At 48.9% G+C, this 20,588-nt stretch overlaps 1 long non-coding RNA gene across 2 annotated transcripts; it reads right to left on the minus strand.

The window, feature by feature from the left end:
* Positions 1-30: 30 nt before the first annotated feature.
* LOC113893654 lies at positions 31-18,024 on the minus strand. Of its 2 annotated transcripts, XR_003511325.1 has the most exons (4): positions 17,882-18,024; positions 8,323-8,443; positions 2,083-2,265; positions 31-302 (listed from the first exon to the last, which is right to left on the minus strand). It is a non-coding gene; the product is annotated as an uncharacterized LOC113893654 (long non-coding RNA). The 2 variants fall into 2 exon arrangements; XR_003511324.1 differs by lacking the exon at positions 8,323-8,443.
* Positions 18,025-20,588: the final 2,564 nt, after the last annotated feature.

Below are 20,588 nucleotides of genomic sequence, written 5' to 3' on the forward strand. Positions count from 1 at the left end.
TCCTCCATCATTGTCTCCTCCATCATCATTTCTGCCATCGTATCTATCATCATCATCATTGTCTGCTTATCTCCATCATCCCCTCCCTCATCATCTCTGTTATCATACCTATTACCATTATCATCACATCATCTCCCAAGCTCATGGAACTTCTGCTCCTCTCCAGATATTTACTGGGCCCCTTAGCCTTGACTTGGTGTGGTCCAGGTGGAAGCAGAAGGGCAACCCAACTTCTTTTAGCCTTGTCCTTTGGATAGGACTCCACTGATGTCTTCCCCATCCTCTATCACATCTGATCCTCCCTGGGAAACAGAACAAAACATGACACAGAAGAGAAGTTGAGACAGAAGAGGTTCAATGGTAATGGAAGAACAATAGGCCTTCCAGCTTAATATTTATCAGTTGCTTCTCTTAGGTGAGTCTCAAGTTGGGAGTGGGCAGGCCTAACAAAGCATGCTGCACAATTAACTGCTTTAACTTTTTCAACAACCCTTAATTTTCTGAACAAGGAAGACTGAGGCTCAGAGATGTGAAGCCCCTTTAACCAGAGGGTGCCAAAGCCTTTGGGAGTTAGCATGGCTCTCTGGATCCTGACAGTCAACTGGGATGCTGGTCTAGCACCTCTCGTCTACAGAGAAGAGCCTTTAAACCCTCAAGAGAGATTATGGAAGGCCAAACTCACAAAAACTCAGCCACACACTGCGCGACCAGGTTTCACCTCTGATTCTAGCAGTACTCCCTGTAATGGGGCAGAGAGGTGCTTGAGTTCTCACTTTTTCCACTGGCACCCACTCCCCCCTCCCCATCACTGTCCACCTCTTCATTCAACTCTTGAGCCAGGTGTGGTAGAAAGGAAACAAGCTTGGCCACCAAATGATCTTGGATTTAAATCCTGGCTCTGCCTCTCGCCATATCTCAACCTTGGGTGAGCTAGTTCTCTGTTTGATGGCATCTGCCTCAGCTTCCTCATCTGTCAAATGGGCTGTTATGAGGAGCCACTCATGCCATCATTCAGTCATTCAACAGACACTTAGAGAACACTGGCTAGTAGCCTGGAGAGAGCCTGCGATTTGTGGAATGCCCTGGGGTTGACCAGAGAGAGTTTCAAGCAGAGGAAATAGGACATGCAAAGGAAGAGAAAGAGTCACCCAGTGGAAGAACAGAAATACACACAGTTTGGCAGGAAAGCCAGGAAAGGGAAAATAGTACAAGATGAGGCTCAGGAGAAAAGGAGGGGCCGGACGTGCTGAGCAGCATTTGGCAAACAGTAGGCACTCAATCAATGTGAGTTGCCTTTCCCTGAGCCCAGAGCTGAACCCCAAGCCCCAGGTGCAGACTGATGCTCGTGGAGAGTGGGGAGTCTATTTCCTCTCCTGGTTGGTACCCAGCACTTCTCCTAATGCCACATAATACAGTGGGCTCATTACCTCTTAGTGCTGAGCTGGGAAGCAGGGGGTAAAGGTTTGCCAACTACCTCGGATCTGCCAGAAATAGAATCCAATGTTCCGGGATGCTAATGACCTTGGCCTTGGTGTATTTCTCTTTCCTTTAGTGGTCTCCTGCTGATGGGGCTGTTTGAAGAAGAGGAAAGCAGGATAGTGGAAGCCAAGCCAAGCCAGCCGTACAGAACCCCAGCTTCAGCCCCATGCAGATGAACCATGAGCCTCACTCTGCACACCAAATGTGCCTCTGTAAAGTTGTGCATAAGCCAAATTTGTTGTACTTCACATCTTACATTCCATCTGGGTTCCATGATCCCTATCAACTTCTTGCAGAAATTTGCCTGTAAGTATGGCCACTCACCAGAGAAGGCGATGGCACTCCACTCCAGTACTCTTGCCTGGAAAATCCCATGGATGGAGGAGCCAGGTAGGCTGCAGTCCGTGGGGTCGCTAAGAGTCAGACACAACTGAGCGACTTCACTTTCACTTTTCACTTTCATGCATTGGAGAAGGAAATGGCAACCCACTCCAGTGTTCTTGCCTGGAGAATCCCAGGGACAGGGGAGCCTGTTGGGCTGCTGTCTATGGGGTCGCACAGAGTCAGACACGACTGAAGTGACTTAACCTTACTTTACCTTACCTTATGGCCACTCACAGTTCTTCCTGGGGAGAAGTGGAGTCTATTTCCTCCCTATTGTCTGGGGGACTTGCTTTGACCAAGACAATATGGCAGAAGTGACACCATGCCACTTCTGGGCCTGGAAGCTTCTGCTTTCACTGTCTCAGAATCCAGCCACCACGTAGTAAGGAAATCCAGGCTGCCCTGGGGGAAGAAGAAACCAGGGGGTGAGAAAAGTCATGTGGAGGATGAAAGGCTATGCGACACCCCCTTCTAGGTCCTTCAGGCCACAAGCTGAACGCAGCTGCCTGCATGTCCCGTCCATTCCCTGTCTTGTCGGCACCGGGTACTTCTCTTGTCTGGTCCACATCAGCTGTGTCCAGCCTACCAGAGGAGCAAGAAGAATCACAAAACCACTGTTATTTTAAGCCCCAACTTTTGGGATAGTCTGTTACATAACAAAAGACAACAGAAATAGATCCATTTGCTTTTTGTCTTCTCTCAAACCTCAATTTTGACCACAGTGTCTGCAAAGATATACAGCCCCATCAAATAGCAGAAAGAAAACTGATTTATTCTGGGCCAACCATGAATATCCAGTGAATCCTTATTTTCCCCACCAGGTCACTTTGTTTAGTATCAAAGATGCCTCAGAAGAGCGCCTGTGGGTCTCTTCCGCCTCTCCGTTCCTTCTCCCGACTCACTCCGCCTCAAATTCTGGGATCTTTTTACGCCCACCTTCCCCTGGGATCCTGCCCCAATTTTGGAGAAAACATACAAGGCCTATGAGTTGCCGACTGTTTTCTAGAATATTCTTAACATTGTGTTCTAAGCAAAGGTGTTACGTCTTACAGATTTTTCAGAGGCTACAAGGTAGGTGAACCCGCCTCTTGCTAATATACCCATCCCCTCTTATGACATCATGAATGTGCAGGTGTGCTTACAGAGACCTTCTCCCTGCTCTCTTATTCTTCTCTCACAGGAAGAATGAGGGACAGCCCGGCAACATGTTTGTCACTATGCCCTTCCCCCAGGAACTGCACGCTCCTGGAATGTGACCACTTTTCAGAGATGCCGCCGATCGGAGTTGAGAGCTGGAGCTCAGAGATGGGTAGGCTGCTAGTCCCCAGGACAAGCTTCATTGTTTCCCTGCCCAGCTCAGACTCGCTTCCCAGCCTGGGGGTCCCTGCCTGCTATGATGTTTTATTGGACTCATCAATGAGTGAATGAACTTCATGAGAGAATGGTGGGATGGTTGAGTAAATGAATGAAAAGGTAAACGAATGAGTGGAGATCCAGTGACTGCTACTATATCCAGTTTAGCCACCAGGCCAACAGATCCTGTCCCATTCCATAGCTTAGATCCAGACACATGATGGCTGCAACCTCTGCCTCTTTGAGGGGCCACGGGACCATCTCACGCTGTGCAGAAAAGCAAGTCTCCTAGACACTTTCTCCTCTTCCCACCCAAGGCTGTATCATGAAGATTAGGATTATTAAACTGTAAGCCACCAAAAATCCAAAATAAAAGTGGGTTACAGCAGAGAGTTTATTTCCTACTCAGGTAAATAAATTCTGGAGGTGAAGGAGCTGATCCACAGAGCCAGAGAGGTCTAGGCTTCTTCCAGCTTTCTGCTGTAATGCGCTTGAATCATCTGGAAACCAACCACTACCCACCACCCACCCCACACCCCCTGATCCATGGGAAAATTTGTCTTCCACAAAACCAGTCCCTGGTGCCAAATAGGTTGGGGACCGCAGCTTTAAGCCATCCCCACCTCTGCCTGAATGCTTGCCCGAACAGGGAATGAGAATCTCCTAGTGGGCTGCACCAAGGTTTCTTTTGTCTATACCCTTTGGGCGAGCACAGCTGGGCCCACTCAGACTTGGCAGGAGTGCCACAAGGGAGATTGCCAGGGTATACAGTCACCAGCTCTTCTTACAGATGAAACTAAGGTCCAGAATGGCGGGGGTGAGGGGGTGTCCAAGGTCACACAGTGAGCTGAGGACTGAGCAGAAACTAGAATCAAGCCTGATTCGTAGCCCAGTGTCTCCCTGCCTTGGCCCCGCCTCAGGTCTTGCTCCTCCTGGCAGATTTAAAAATGCTGTCTCCACAGTGCTCCCATGCAACATGCACGGACCCCCGTGAAAGCTGTAGTGTCCCATGAGGTGATTCAAGTGCATTACATTTATCCTGCACTTGATTTCTATTATTATTACATCAGCTCCACCTCAGATCATCAGGCATTAGATCCCAGAGGTTGCGGACCTCTGCCTTAGAGAGAAACTAAAAGCCCACTGGTAGGGCTCCTCTAGTGGCTCAGTGGTAAAGAATCCACCTGCCAATGCAGGAGACACAGGTTCCATCCCTGATCTGGGAAGATCCCACCTACCATGGAACAACTAAGCCCATGTACCACAACCATTGAGCCTGTGCTCTAGAACCTGGGAGTCGCAACTACTGAGCCCATGTGATTCAACTACTGAAGCCCGAGCACCTTAGAGCCTGTGCTCCGCAAGAGAAGCCACCACAATGAGAAGCCTGTGCACTGCAACTAGAGATGAGCCTCTGCTCGCTGCAACGAAGACCCAGCACAGCCAAAAATAAATAAATAATATTATTTTTTAAATAAAAAAATAAAAGCCCAATGGTGACTTGGAGTGATGGCCGCTGAGGCCTCTTGCAGTAGACTCCAGGAAACTAGGAGCAGTTCAAAGGCAACAGCAGGTCAGATGCAGAAGACATCTGGTTTGGAAGCTGTGCTGTCGAGAAGTTCAGTGTAAAGAGGCCTACGTGGTGAGGCTGGGTTGTGTGGAGAGGTTTCTGCAAGAGGCAGGATTGAATGGGTGAAGGCATCCCAGTCCCTTCCAGCAGTCTAGCTGTCAGACAACCTGATGCTGGCCAAGTCACTGAGCCTCCCTAAGCCTCAGTTTCCCCATCTGTAAAAGGGGGATGCTGAGAGAATCCAGGAGAGCACACCACGGCTGGCACAGTGCTCAGCACACAGCAGGCCCTCAATATCAGCGTGCTTTGGTCCTGTTGTGTCTGCAGAAGGAGACACACCCTCCTCCCTGCTCGTGACTGTGGAATCCTGGATCTCACCACCCAAGCCCAGGAAAGCCACCTGCCCGCTGTCATCCTGAAACCAGTCCCAGACCTGCTTTCTCTCCCCATCTTGCCTGACAAGCCCTCAGAGTCACTCCTGGTTTTTTAAATTTTTTCTTCCTCATTGTCCCCTGGGGGCCTTTAATTTCTTCCTCTGTATCATAAACACAAAACAAGTGTTTAAACGTCTGCCTCGAAGGCGATCTGGGAAGCAGAGCCACTGTTACATAAAGACCAGATGAAGCCCACGCTCGCCAGAAAGGCCATCTGCACGCTCGCTCTGCCACCTATCCCTCCCTCCTCCTCCACTTGGGAACCACTGTTAGTTCATAATTAAGGACTCTAACGAGGAGCTGGAGGGAGCAGCCGTGATGGGGAGCCTAATGTAGGTTAATCGCCCAGTTGCCCTGGCCTTGGGTGGCCACTGCTGCAAATCAGAACTCACCCTCCCTCCAGGCACACTTCCCAAGTCCCTGGTCCTCCCACCTGGGGTCCTGGCAGTGGAGGAGGAGCCCTGCTCTGGCAGAAAAGCCGGAGTAGAGGGAGACAATAGAGCTTAATGATTACTCTCTCAGATGCTGGGGACAAATAGCCCAGGTGTGGCTCTCAGCACCCCTTCTCCTGACTTGTGTAACTGTCAGTATGTCACTGGGCCTCTGAACCTCAGTTTCCCCATCTGCAAAATGGGAATAATACTGATAGCTACTTTATAGTTCTGTTGTTGTGATTCATTGAGATGGTACCTGCAAAGTGGTTAGCTTAGGGTCTGCTTTTAAAAAAAATGTGTGTGTGTCAAGGGGGAGGAGTTTATCATCATTAGGGAGTGAGTGGCCCATCATGAGTGGCCAGCTGGGCTGGGGAGAGGCCTGACACTGGCTAGCCTCAGGCTTCATGGCCACACATCCCAGGAGGGTGGGACATAGGGAGGGAAACATTGTTAGGTTTTGGTGTGCACAGTGAAAAATCAAACTTTGGCCAATATCAACTTTGCATGGCTAATCTTAACATGACTGGCTACTGAGTTTCCATGTGACTATTAAGCCATTTGTTGTTCAGTTGCTCAGTCATGTCCCACTCTGTGATTCCATGGACTGCAGCACACTAGGCTTCCCTGTCCTTTACTATCTCTCGGAGTTTGCTCAACCTCATGTCCATTGAGTCGATGATACCATCCAGCCATCTCATCTTCTGTCGCCCCCTTTTCCTCATGTCCTCCATCTTTCCAGCATCAGGGTCTTTTCTAGTGAGTTGGCTCTTCATATCAGGTGGCCAAAGTATTAAACCATTGTGCTGTGTTTAATCGGTCCATCATGTCCAACTCTTTGTGACCCCCATGGACGGTAGCCTGCCAGGGTCCTCTGTCCATGGGGGTTCTCCAGGCAAGAATACTGGAGTGTGTGTTGCCATTTCCTTCTCCATGGGATTTTCCCAACCCAGGAATCAAATCCAGGTCTCCCGCATTGCAGAGACCACATTCTTTACTGTCTGAGCCACCAGGGAAGATTTTACTGTCTGAGCCACCCAATTAAACCATTAGCTGGATAAAAACAATTTTTTAAACAAAATGGTCATTAAATTGGCAGTGTTAAAAATTGGTAGGATGGCCTGGAAAAGTACTTGCCATGCCTCTAAGGGCAGATAATGAGAGATCTTTGTCTCTTTAACTGCACTAGGAACATGGAGTCAAGCAAGTTTGGCTTCTCCTGGTTCAGTCACTAACTAACCTGGTGACCTCTGGGCCGCCTACTACCTGCCCTCTCTACCTCTCAGGATTACAATGAGACCAATGAGGAAAATATAGATGTGAGCAGGTTCTGGAAAAATACAGAATGACCTGCAAATACTAACTAGGTATTACTGACAGTTTACCATTACTCAGTCTATATTAACATAATGGAACAGTCCAAAATACTGGGGTGGGTAGCCGTTCCCTTCTCTAGGGGATCTTCCCAACCCAGGGATCGAACCCAGGTCTCCTATATCATGGGGCAGATTCTTTACCAACTGAGCCACCAGGGAAGCCCAACATCATGTTAGCTGGGATTTATGAAAAACACAGCACACCTGTATTTGCAAGCACACAGCGTGTGCGTGTATGCCCACATACACACGGCACGTGTGTGTGTGCACACATACAATGTGAGTGGGGTCTGCCAATGTTGGGGGCAGTGAGTTCTGTCTGGGATTACTAGGTGGTGTGACTGGGATCACTTGCGGTGGTGAATCTAGTGGTGAGCCTAGAAGAACTCCTGGGGGACAGAACTGGACCGGCAACCCCTGGAGCAGGCGGTGCTCACTCCAGGTGAGCTGGACACGTCCTTTTCCCCACCCCCACCCCCATTCAGCTAAAGATGGAAGAGGCTACTCTTTCCTGGCTGGCCTCTGTCCCCCAGCCACCACCCACCCCGTGCCCTGGTCTTCCAAAGAGACAGGTATATGCACCCAGATCAAGTCCTGGAGAACGACCAAGGCCAGCGCTGGCCCCAGGCTGCAGGTGTCTGTTGCTGCTGAATAAATCATGGTCGGGCCCAATCAAGTATCTTGCCCCAGAGACACGCTCTCTGCCTCCCAGATGCTGTCACCCACCAGAAAGCCAGGTGGTACTTATGTGACCCTTCCTCAACAGATGGAGAACAGTGGCAAGCCTCCCACCTGCTCAGGCTTACGTTTCCCAGGCTGGAACCAGCCTCTGTAGTGATCTGCTCAAAGCCCCACAGATGGCCACTCTGCCCATGCAGCTCTCGGCTCAGAATCCCTCCCAAGGATCCCCACCCCCCACATCCTCACCAGCCCCGTCTCCTGCTACTCCACTAAATGAGCTCCTGCTAGAGTCACCCTGCAATTCATTCAGTCCCTTAAAATGCTCTGCGCATGTCCACATCTGTGGCTTTGCCACCACTCTCCAGATGGTCTTCTTTTCTATCTCTAAAGCCCACCCTGGTCACAGGGCATTCTGAGGACCATCCCCACGGGACTGGGTTTGGTCAGCTGAACCCCATGTGCCATCAGTCACTCTGAGTCTAAGCCTGTCCGGGGCGATGTCCACAGCCCCAGGGCTTCACACAATGCCAGCACACGGCCCCTCTGAAGGCCCCCATGCTCCGCATATGCCTTCATCACAGCATTCTGCCCGCTCCATCCTAACTCCTGTTTACCTGCCTGTCCTTCCCTGGACCCGGAGTTCCAGAAGAACAGAGACATGTCCCCATTGCCTGTCAGTGTCTGTTTCTGTCTTCTTTGTATTTTCTGGCTGTGGAATAGAGTAAACCCTTCATCCTGAATGAATGAAAGGAAGAAAGAATGAATAGATGTATTATTTGTCTGGATGAAAGCCAGATCTCTTCGGACTCCTCCAGTTCATCAAATCTCTATTTAAGAAACCCTGAAGCCAGCACAACTTCCTATTATTATCTCTTATTCCATCCTTTATATCAGTATCCTTCTCTAAAATGGCTTGGAAGTAGTTTTAACTCAATTCCAGAAAAGATAAATAGCTTATGCCTCACATGGACGAGCAAATAAGTCTTAGATTATCTATTTTTGCCCTGGCTTCTTACGTTGACACAGCAATCGAGCTGACGTGGCATTGCACTGATCCAGGATTTTTTTTTAATAAGATGACCTTTAGAATACTACACATTTTCATGCAGAGAAATTAAACTCTGTAACTTACTCTGGACACCACGTGATTTTGACTATATTTTGGCCAAAAGTAACCCAAACTCCAGGGAATAGATAAGGAAGATGGAGGAATAATTACTCATCCCAGTGGCGTGCTGCTGGCGAGTGGGGCATGATTCATTTTCTTGAAAGGGAGGGAAGGAGGACGGGAGACAAAGAGAAGGGGGCGGAGGGACAGAAACCCAGACAGAGACAGAGGAGAGAAGGTTGGGCGAGGTATTGTCTGGACCGCTGGTGGGACGTCCCATTGGGGGGACTCTGGGCTGCTCTGGCCCCAGCTGGCTGTGGCAGCAGGAGCAAGGGCTGCGTGCTTTCTCACTTCTGTCGCACGCATTGCATTGCCACCTTCTGGAGAGCTCAATGCTCATCACCTCACGTAACCATCCACCCTCAGGCTGTGGAAGAGCCGATGTGCCATCTTGAGCCTCAGCAGCATTTCTCCCTGTGCTGGTCCAGCGACAGGCAGACAGGTGGCCCATTCTACCCTCAGTGGCACTCGTGCTTAGCAGGTGTGTGCAGGGGAAAGCAAGCCTGTGGGCTTTGGAGCCAAACCTGAGCTCTGCCTCTGGACGGCTCTGAGACATCGAGTCATGACCTTGTTCTTTCCGGGCATTTGCCTCCTAGGCTGGGAAATGGGGGCATAGCGGGGTTCCCCCTCGGGGAGATGATAGGAGCCCTGCAATGGTTAGGAGTGCAGGCTTCCAGGAAGGCAGCACTGGGCTCAAGTTCTTACACTGCCACTTTCAAGACAAGTGCATGGACCTCAGTTTCCCCATCTGGAAAATGGAGATGAAAATGATACCTCTCATGGGATCATTACGAAGATTAGATGAAACCAAGTAGCTTGAGACCAAGGGAAAGTAATGATGCTGGCCAACACTCACAAAGCAATTACTAAACACTTACTCTTTGCCAGGCTTTGTTCCTGGATTGATATATATATGTCTATATGCTATAATTCTTACAGCTACTCCTGAGTTCAGTAACATCATTAACCCCAGTTTATAGATGAGGAAACAGACTCAGAGATGGGAAGTAACTCTCCCAAGACCACACAGCTGGTTAGTGGCAGAGGCAAATTTTGGACCCAGGCTCTCTGGCTCCAGCCATTGGGTTCTTTACAACCTCTTTACAACCCTTTCAGCGAGGACTTCAGCTGTTTCTCTTCAGAACCCAGACACATTGCAAATGCTTAATGCAAGCTCACTCCCCTCCCCTATAGTCTGCATGTAGAATTGAAATTTGTCCTCTTACAGAGCCTACTTGTGGTCCCAGAACCTGTCTCTAACCATCTCTTCTCTATACTCCATCACAGTCATTCTGCTGCTTGGAGATCAATTAACCAATTTCCCATCAGCTTCTTCTCCAGGCTAACCTTTGTCCCCATTCCCAGTGGGAATGCTCATTGACTTCTCATTTATAAATGTGCATTAACAACCCTCCACGTGCCAGACACTGGGCTAAGCACAAGATAGGGCCTGGTCTCTGGGCTCTCTTGCTCCAGTGGATGGCCGAGGGGTTCCTTCCCCATTCTGATGAGTCCTGTGGGACCCTCACCAGTTTTGCTATGCCCCTCTAAGTACTGGGGCCAAGAAATCAGCCCAGCACTGCTTTGAACCTTCACGGCCACCTAGGAAGTGGTCAAGACAGCAATTATTGTTCCCCAGTGACTGATGAGGTCACTGAGGCCCAGAAGTGAAGTGACTTGCTCAAGGACAAAAAACAGATCTAGGTTTCACAGATTCACATGTCTGACTTCAGTCTCCTAACTCTTAGGGGGACACTTTCCTTGGATTTGGGGGAGGGAGGAGCGGGAGCTTATCTGGGGAGGGTTAGCACCCGACCTTGACCTTCTCGGCATCTCTACCCACTGAGATTTGCAGGACTTGGCTGGTGGAGGCAAAATTACTGCCTGCTTCAAGTCTTTCCCCAAATCAGTGGACCTAAGGGCACTTGATGCCCTACCTCTGGTCTGAAAAACATAAAAGCTAAAAAAAAAAAAAAAAAAAATCCCTGAGAAGTTAAAATTAGTTTTCCACCTTCTTCTGCCCCAGAAAGAGCTAACAAATCACCTGGAAGGAATGTTTTCTTTCTGGAAGCTGAGAGGGGTGCTGACGGGGGTGTTGATTTGGGGACTGGAGGGCTGTTTTTCTCCCCAGTCCCATCTTTCATTTCCCACAGAAAACGTACAGCACTTTATTCTATTTTAGTATTAAAAGCCAAAAGAGAGGTGTTTCTGCCGCAGGCTTGATCCCCCCCACCATGACAGCATCAAGAGGGATTGGGGCTTAGCACGTGGCTCAGAGGGAGGGAGTCCTGCAGGTCACGTGCCTGGCAATTAAGGCCAGCTCCAGGCAGCAGTGCCAAGAGCGAGAAGGGCTGTTGGGAAACCGGGGAGAGTGCAAGGCTCCTGTTCAGCCCTAGGCCCGGCCCCGACTCTGTGGACTGTGAGCCCCTTCCTTCCCTGGCCTGGATCTCAGTCTTCTCTTCTGTAAAGTGGGCTCATACTGCCTACCTGAGTGGAATCAGGTGACATGGGGAAGGGAGGAGAGGGGACTCCTCCCCTCCCTTAAGCAGATGCTATCTCTGAAGTAGCCTCCAGGCAGGGGACAGGGGCACAGTCTTGGTCCCATGTGACCACTTCTGAGGTTGCTCAGCTTCCAGATGTGGGGAATGGAAGCTTGGAGAAGTTACACATGCTGGTATTCAAGCCTGAGTCTTAGGAACTGCAGGGCCCAAGCTCTTTCTAAACAGCCCAGCTGACTGCACTTTGTGAACTCTTCTTTGCAATGAGTGTGAATGAGCATTGTTACCAGGCTCACTCCAGAGATGCAGCCTGAGCTCCATGGCTGCCCCTCACGCTGCCCTCAGGTCGGAGGCCCTGAAACTCCTCCTGGGAGCAGAACCGCGGGAGGCCCCTCTGTCAGTTCCCATCCATTCCTGCATCCCCACCCCCAGAGATGGTCCTCCTGAATTCCAGCCCCCTGGGTAGCAGGGAGCCCTGCACTTCCATGTTACATACAAGAACTGCCCACAGAGAGTGAGAGAGGGAGCAGGGGATGGCAGTTTCCATAGCAACGCTAGGTTTCTCATTCCCAGCACACAAAATGCCAAAGCAGGGTTGGGGAGGTGCAGAGAGAGGAGTCTCCTCTCCCTCTCCTGCCCTCGCCATCTCCACCTTGCTAGGTCCCATTCAGATGAGGAAAGCTGAAAGTAAGGGCCCTGTGACACTTGGACCCCTTGGTTATTAAACCCGACTCCGTGGATGACAGACCCACGGGGGTGCTGAGGGTGGCCAGAGGGAGCCTTCAGTTGCCCGTGACCTTGTGCAGAGGGATTTGAGAAAAGAGAGGGGAAGGGGGAGAGGACGAGACTGTCCCCAACTCCTTGCATCCTGGAAGAGAACTCTCCCTTAAGAGTGACCCCTGTGAAATACACAGAGGCTGCTAATACCCCAGGCTGATGCTGGCTCTCATTACAGCCACAGCCCGAACCTTGGGGTCAGGTGACTCTGACACACAGTCCAGGCCTTGACATTGATTCGATGTGTGGTCTTTGCTCTCTGAGCTTGAGGCCATTTATCTGCAAAATGGGAGAAATGAGAGAATCCAGTCCCTCTAGGGCAGTGCTTGGTACGTCGGAGCACAACAAATGATGCTCCATCTTATTGCTTTGTTATGATTATTAATAACAACATTGACGTCTGAACACCTCCGCCTGGCAGGGAGCCTTCCCCAGCCCTCTGTTCTGCCCTTGTTGCTCACCTGCCCCCCGATGGGAACCCTATGGACTGGCCAGGTCAGCTGCTCTGCTGGTGCACTTGGCTGAATCAGAAGAGTGGTTTGGGGGAGGAACATGGCACCAAAGTACAGGCCTACCTCCCAGCCTTTGCTTGGGTGCCCCTCTCCTCTGCGTTCCTTCCTCATGTTCCCTGTCCAAATCCTCCCTGATTATACATCCTCCTCTGGCAGGAAGGCCCGGGGATCTTGCCCTCCCTTGACTTCCCCTTGTACCTGATCCCAACTCTAATCATATGTTACTTGGGAGCACCTGTCCTTCATAAGGAACCATGTTCCCCATCTCTCAGGGATGAGCCGATATAACATCTGTTGACTGTCCTAGGTGTTGGTCACTGAGCAGAGAATTTACAGGTGTCCCCTGCTATCTAAAAGTACAGAGGTTCCTATGAAACCTTCCATAAGCCAAAATGATGGAAAGCAAAGAAGCAATTACCTAAGAACACATCTTTCTAACAGACAAAAAAAATGGATCAAGATACAGCACAGATGCTCACAGACTTGACAGTCATGGTGGCTTGCTGCCGAAAGGCTGAGGGTAGCCCTCTGGGAAGGAGCTGGCTGGGGCCCCTCGATCCCAGGGATATGCAATGCCTCTGGCATGGCTCCCTGCAAAACAAACTCTGAAGGCCACGTTCATTGTTTGCTTTTTTTTCATAAAAGCAAAACTCCTCTTCAAATTTCTTTCAGTTAATGAAACAGGTTCTAATAGGTCTTTCACAAAAGTGAAGTAATGTAATGAAAACTTTCGAAAAGCGGGGGTTACCTGTGTATGGGAGAGTGCCCAGTACCCAGCCAATACTCGAAAAACCATTCTTATCATAGATGCTTCACATGCAATTTCCCTTAACCCTAACAACCATAGGATTCTTATCCCCATTTCAAAGATGTGGAGACTGGGGTGCTTCTCTAGTGGTTCAGTGGCTGAGACTCCATATTCCCAATGCAGTGAGACCAAGATTGATCCCTGTTCTGAAAACTAGATTCTACATCCTGCAACTAAAAGACTCCACAAGCTTCGATGAAAACTGAACATCCTGAATGCCACAGCTAAGATCTGGCACAGCCAAATAAACAAAAATATTTTAAGGAAAAACTAAGAAGAGGAGACTGAGACACTCAGAGTTGAAGGGTTGAGCTAGAAAACAGCAGTCAGGATTGGAACCCAGAGTCCCTTACAGAAGCAACGGGGTGAAGCAGCATGGACAGGTGGCAAAATCCTTCCTGGAGAGGAAATGGCCTTTGTTTGGAAAAGACTTTGACAAGTCTCTTTGTTAGGAGGCAACATGTGAGCCCTGAAACCAAGAAGTCATAAGAGCTGAGGCTTCAGGAGCCCCTGAAGGCACCAGATGCCTCCCCAAGGACCACAGGTCAGTTAACCTAGTTAATCCTAACAATCCTGTGATCAAGGTATGAGCATTGGTTCTATTTTGCAAATGAAGAAACTAAAGGACAAGAAGGTAGGAAGCTCTCCCAACATCACACAGCTGGTAAATCAGAGGCGAGATTCAAACCAGGCAGATGGGCTCTGGTGCCCCTGCTCTCAACCCCTTTGCTCACAGGCCGAACTGTTTTGCAAAGATAAGGAGCAGAATTTGTGGTTTGCACCTGGGAGGAGTGGGCTTCCCAGGGGGCTCAGTGGTAAAGAATCCACCTGCCAAAGATTCAATCCCTTGGTTGGGAAGATCCCCTGGAGGAGGGCCTGGCAACCCACTCCAGTGTTGCCTGGAGAATCCCATGGATAGAGAAGCCTGGCAGGCTATAGTCCATGGGATCACAAAGAGTCAGACACACTGAACTACTGAGCACGTACCTGAGAGAAGCAGAGGAGACATACTGAAGATCAGTGGAGACAAGCAGCATAAAGAAGCCATTAAAATGGGTTGAGATGGGCTAATGTCGGAGGCAAACCCCGGTGGTGGTGGCTGAAATGTCTCTTAGAAGCACAGATGTCTAATGCACATTTTAAAGTGATTTGCATTTTTGTGATGGAAGCCCTACCTTTCTCCCACCAAATCTCCAGTGAACTGTGCTTCACTAATGACTGTTTTGGTGACTGTGGAAGAAGGGGAGAAGAGAACAAAGAAAATTATCTTTAGTACTTTAGTAGGCAGATTTCAGGAGAGAGAATGGGGATAAAAAGCATTAATAAAGCTTTCCTCTAATTCTCTCTAATGCAAGTTCAGTCTTTTGCATCTTATATTACATCCTTTTGTGATAATTTAAAGAAAGATCAGAAATAAAGAAACAGAACTATAAAGACCAAAGGGAAGATGGAAAACTTGGGAGAAAGGTTTGGCAGGTGAAAAAATATAGAAGTACATGGAGATAAAGTGAGGTCTGGCAAGATAAGAGAGTCAAGAAATAAAACTATGTGATCTGATTGAGATCCTCTTAAGTTTGATTGGAAAGATACAAATAAAGATTGGAATTACTTTTTAATTACCTTTGTTTGCTGAACTATTCTCCCTGAATACAACTCCATCCCAAGACTGGGTCACATGGGACCCTTGCTTATAATCAGGTTACAGCAGAAAATAAGGATAAGGAAGGAAATGAGCTTCACGGGCCATCAGTTTGGTGTGAGACAAAGATAGTACCAGCAGAAGCAATAGTCTGGAGACAGCAGTGACCTTGACAGTAAGAGTCCTTGCCTCCCACCAAATTCACAGAAATTTTGATTTAGACATCCACTGTGTATGGAATTGGAGATGGATATTAATTTTTTGAAGCTTTCAAGAAGTAGGAAGGCTCCCATCTGACATTGAATTACATAGGATCAATTGATGACTAGAAATAATACCAAGAAAATCTGAGATCCTCCTCCTCTGTCCTGCCAGCTAGCAACTATTGCATAATTAAAACTAAAACACTCTTCTGGTCAGCCATGGCTGGAAGAGTACTAATCTATTAGAGCATACCATACCTGTGATATAATAGATATAATATAAGCCTATGTAGAGTTCATCTGGAATGCCGTTTTGATTCTTCTCAACTGATTTCTTTGATTCTTTCCAATTCCAGTGAGTTCGTAAACCACAGATCTCTAACCTACATGGATGCTCAGCCAGCTATGTATGTGATGCCAAGGCAGCTTCTCACCTGACATCTGTTACCCAAGTGGAGCCCAGAAAGGGATGTTTCTAATCAGATAAACTGGTAACATGTGACCCCAAAGGGACTGTCCCTGCTCTGGGGAGTCACTTTATCCAGACACTCAACGTTTATTGAGTATTGCAGTAGATGTTAGGTGTTGAGGGCGGACATCACATCTTCACTGTCTGTTTCTATGCTGGCTGTTCTGGGAGCCACAGCCAGACCCTAAGAACTGCTGAAGAAGCACCATGTTTCCAGCTGCCCTAGCTAAAAATCCTACCAGTGGCCCTTGACTCCATCTGGTTCTCACTTCCTACATAAGGTTGTCAGCAAATCCTATTGGCTCTGTCAACCTAAATCCTACCTAAATCTTTCCAGTAATCGCTAGCCTCCTCCTGTCTTAACCTAGCCACTGTCATCTCTTGTCTGGGTGAGAGCAGCAGCCCCTTCACTGGCCTCCAGCCTCAGCCCTCGCCATCTTGCTCTCCACCCTCGCCATCTTGCTCTCCACCCAGCAGCCAGAGAGGTCCTTTGGAAACAGAAATCGGATCATGTCACCCTCTGCATTAACACTCCTTCTCTTTCAGCTAAAACCCCAACCCCAGGTTGGAAGACCCTCCCCGTGCTACACACCCCTCTGCCTTCTCTTCCTACCCCTCTCCTTGTCACTCCCTCTCTTCCACCCCTACAGGTGTCCTTGAGTCACCAGACACACCAAACGTGTATCTCCCACCAGGGTTTGGCCCCTGACATTCCCTCTGCCTTGAATGCTCTTCTCCAGATGTCTGCACTGCTCACAATCTTTTTTACTTGAGTCTTCGCAAATGTCACCCCTCTCAATAGTCCTCCTCTGACCATCCTCTCTAAAGTAGCATCTCTCATCCCTCCGTATCCCCTGCTGTTCTCTTCCTGGTAGCACTTCTCACTGCCTGTCACTTTAAGATCTTTTTAATTGGTGATAGTTGATTGTCAATGTCCTGGCTGGTGTCAAGGGCTTTCTTTCCTCCACCCTGAGTCCCCAGTGCCTAGACCTTGCCATTCAGTAGCTGCTCCATGATTACTTGTTGAATAAGTGAACAAGCCGTGTGTTGAAATGAATACATATACGAAGTACCTAGTTTTTAAATTATTGATAGGAAAGAGATTTTGTAATTAGGGTAGTGCGTTAACCATGAGGATGATGTGGGCCTCAGATCAGTAGCATCATCGTGACTAGGAAGCTTGTTAGAAATGCAAACTCAGGGGCCCTACCTCAGACCTATTGAGTCAGACACAGTGTGGAGGTGGGGAGGGCAGCCATCTGCATTGTAACTAGCTGTCTGGTGATTCAAGCTGACACGAGCTCAGTTTGAGAGGTGCTCTGTAATAAGGACTCTTGAACCCAGCATTCAATTTACGCCACATGTGGCAGGTTGCCTCCTTTGAGTTGACAACGGAAGTTATTTTGTTTTGGGGCATGAATTCCCACCCCAAATGCCATTAGAGACATGATTCTCAGTGTAAATGGACCAGAGACCAAAACAGAACACACGTGGACCAGAGACCAAAACAGAACACACGTGGACTTGTGCCAAATAAGTGAACAGGTTCGTCATCATTCGGAACAGTTGTTCTGAAATACGAAGAATTTTTAACATCAAAATATTATAAAAACTGCACCAACAATAAAAACAAATTAACCTTTGGGAAAGTAAAATAAATGTTCCTTTTTAATATTTGTGCGAGTGACAGAAGGCATCCCCAAGCTGGATGGAGTTACAGAAATTAGCCCCGTGGATAATGAGAGAGAGAATGTGTGTGTGCATATGTGTGTGTGTGTGTGTGTGTGTGTGTGTGTGTTTAGAGAGAGAGAGAGAGAACATGATGACTACTCTACCCCATGTCATTCAAGGAGCATCATTCCAGTTGCTGGTCCTCTGCCCCCAGGCCCTCCCCAGGGCACATTGAGAAACACATGGGGACGTTCTCTGTTGCATGATGGAGACGCTACCTGTACTCAGGTGGTGGCAGCAACCACAGGACAGACCCACAGCAAAGACCTGCCCACTCCTAACACAGCCTCCCTCCCAAACCGAGCATCCCTCCCCCAGAGTGAGGGCACCTCCTGACCTTTTTCCGCATCAGCTCCGGTCCTACTCACCCCTTCTAGAGCCAGAATCCAGTGTCTCAAGATGCTCCCTGGACCCTACATGCACACCAGCTCCTATTTCTGGGTAGAGGTGAGGAGCCAGGGATCAGAGCCAGATCTGGAGGAGACAGGTCGTACTGGTTTGATTAGAGACAGTCTGGGGCTGCCATGTGACTATGCCTAAGAAAATGTCAAGGGTGATCTGCTGTTCCTGACCTTTTGCTGAGTTTATTACTGAGCAAACTGTGGCTTCATGGTGGAGGGGGTAAGTTCATTCCGCCAGGTTTTCACCTGCGTGAAGTGAGAGGGCTGGATATGGAGCTCTCCAGAGAGCCCCCCTCCCAACTCCGGGAGAGGAGGCCACAGAGGCTGGGAGCCCTGGCTCTGGAGTCAGCTGCAGGCTCGGTTGTGTGACCTTGAGCAAGTCACTTGCCACCCTATCTTAGCTGAATGACCGAATGGTAAAAATGGGAGACTGGAGTTAGTATTTATAAAGAATCAAGAACTGAGCCTAGGGGGTTGGGGGAGGGATGGAGTGGGAGGTTGGGGTCAGAGGATATAAGCTATTAAATATATGAAATGGGTAAACAAGGTCCTACTGTATAGCACAGAGAACTATATTCAGTATCCTATGATAAACCATAATGGGAAAGATTATTAAAGAATGCACATATATGTATAACTGAATCAGTTTGCAGTACAGCAGAAATTAATGCAACATTGTATATCAACTACACTTCAATTAAAAATTAACTAGTATTACCTTTAAAAAACAAAAAACTGAGTCTAGCACCATGTAAGTCTTTGCTGTGATTATTACGTAAGGATTTGACATGGTCCTGCCCTGCTCTTACTAATTCACGATGGAAGAAAATGCGTTGAAGGGTATGGTCAACATCCACATCAGGAGGAGCTGGGGTGAATCAGTCTTGCCAGGGGGTCTGGGCAGGTCGCTAACTGTGTCTATGACACTCCGCCTTCTCCATGGCCTCTGGAAACTCTAAATTCTCCTCCCTTATTTAGGCAGAGGATTTAAACTCCCCCCAGCTGCTCACTCCCAAGCATATTTATCCAAATGTATCAAAGGGCTCAGAAAAACACAAGCAAGATCCAGGCTCAAATTTAGAGGAGGGCAGATAGGATTTCAAATAACAGCTCTGCTTCCCTGGCTAGGTGCTGTCTTTTTTTGTTTGTTTTTGCTGTACAGGATCCTCGTTGCTGCACTGGCTCCTCTTTAGTTGCGGTGCAGGGGCTTCTCATTGTGATGGAGCAGAGGCTCTAGGGCATGCAGGCTTCAGTAATTGTGGCCCACGGGCTCTAGAACACAGGCTCAGTCGTCGTGGCCCAGGGGCTTTGCTTCTCAGCATGTGGGGTCTTCCCAGACCAGGGATCAAACCCTTGTCTCCTGCATTGGTGGGTGGATTCTTATCCACCCAGCCACCAGGGAAGCGCCGATGCCAACTGTCTTGAAAGCATTGATCCTGGATCCCAGACTGAAGGTACTCACCTCACCCCAGGCTTGCAGCCATGGGAGATTTTTCTTTTGTTTTTCTGGCAGATTAAATGATTTCTCTGGTGAGCCCGGAAGCCTGAACCACTGGGTCAGGAGCTCTCACTGACTCCACCTGCCCTTCTCTCCAGCAGGTGATGCTGAAACTCCTGAAGGAATCGTGTCATCTTGAGCTGCTCAAGTTTATTTCCACTAAAAATACACCCTGAAACTGGGGCACAATGAAGGATTTCTGACAAATGGGGAAGAGGAATAAATAAAAACTCTGGGGCCTTCTGATTCTTCACTGAGTCACCTCCAAATACTCACCAGTGAGCTGAGCTTGGACTCTCTCCACTCGTCGCTGTCATCAGTAAAAGCTCAGGCAGTCCGTGTGGTCTGGGAGCTTAAAAGTCTCGAAGCTTGTGAGTCATTGTTAGGAGAGGCCCCTGATGGAACTGAACCCTGCATCTACCAGGGAGGAAACAGAAGAACTAGAGGGGAAGTGACTTGGTCCTGCACCATTCGGATGAGTGTGCTGGAGAGGGACTTAGAGCCTGCACCCGGCTTCCTCACTTCACCACCCCAACTCCCCAGTCTTCCCAAGCCCCCCGCCTGCACCCAGCACCTGTGTCTGCCGTTCCTGTGGCACATCTTAAGGCAGCCTAGGCATGCCAGGGGGCGGTCAATGAGAGAATCCTCAGTTAGCAATAAAGAATGCTTTCAGCTTCAGGTTACAGAAAACCAGATCAATGGCAGCTCAACTGTAAGGACATTAGTGTTGACTCAATGAGACTAGGGAGGGAGGTAGCCCCAGGCTGAGACCACTGACTCAGCCATGTCAAGAAGGATCCAAGTTCCCCACTCTGCCATTCTGGGGATTTTAACTCTTTACCCTCAAGCTTATTGCCTCATATCACAAAATGGTTGCCACGGCTCTGGATATCAAGTCCTTATAAATAGTATGCAAAGCTAAAAGGAGTTACCTAAAAAAAAAAAAGTTTCCTTCTCTGCCTTCTCCTTGGGTAGCTCTCTCTCTTCTGTGCATACGTATGTGCCCAGTCAAATCCAACTCTTTGTGACCCCATGAACTATAGCCCCCCAGGCTCCTCTATCCATGGGATTTTTCAGGCAAGAATACTGGAGTGGGTTGCCATTCCTCTGCCAGGGGATTTTCCCAACCCAGGGATCAAATTCAAGTCTCCTGCACTGGCAGGCAGATTCTTTACC

The sequence above is a fragment of the Bos indicus x Bos taurus genome, chromosome 5 (assembly GCF_003369695.1).
Source record: "Bos indicus x Bos taurus breed Angus x Brahman F1 hybrid chromosome 5, Bos_hybrid_MaternalHap_v2.0, whole genome shotgun sequence".
NCBI classification, from domain to species: domain Eukaryota; kingdom Metazoa; phylum Chordata; class Mammalia; order Artiodactyla; family Bovidae; genus Bos; species Bos indicus x Bos taurus.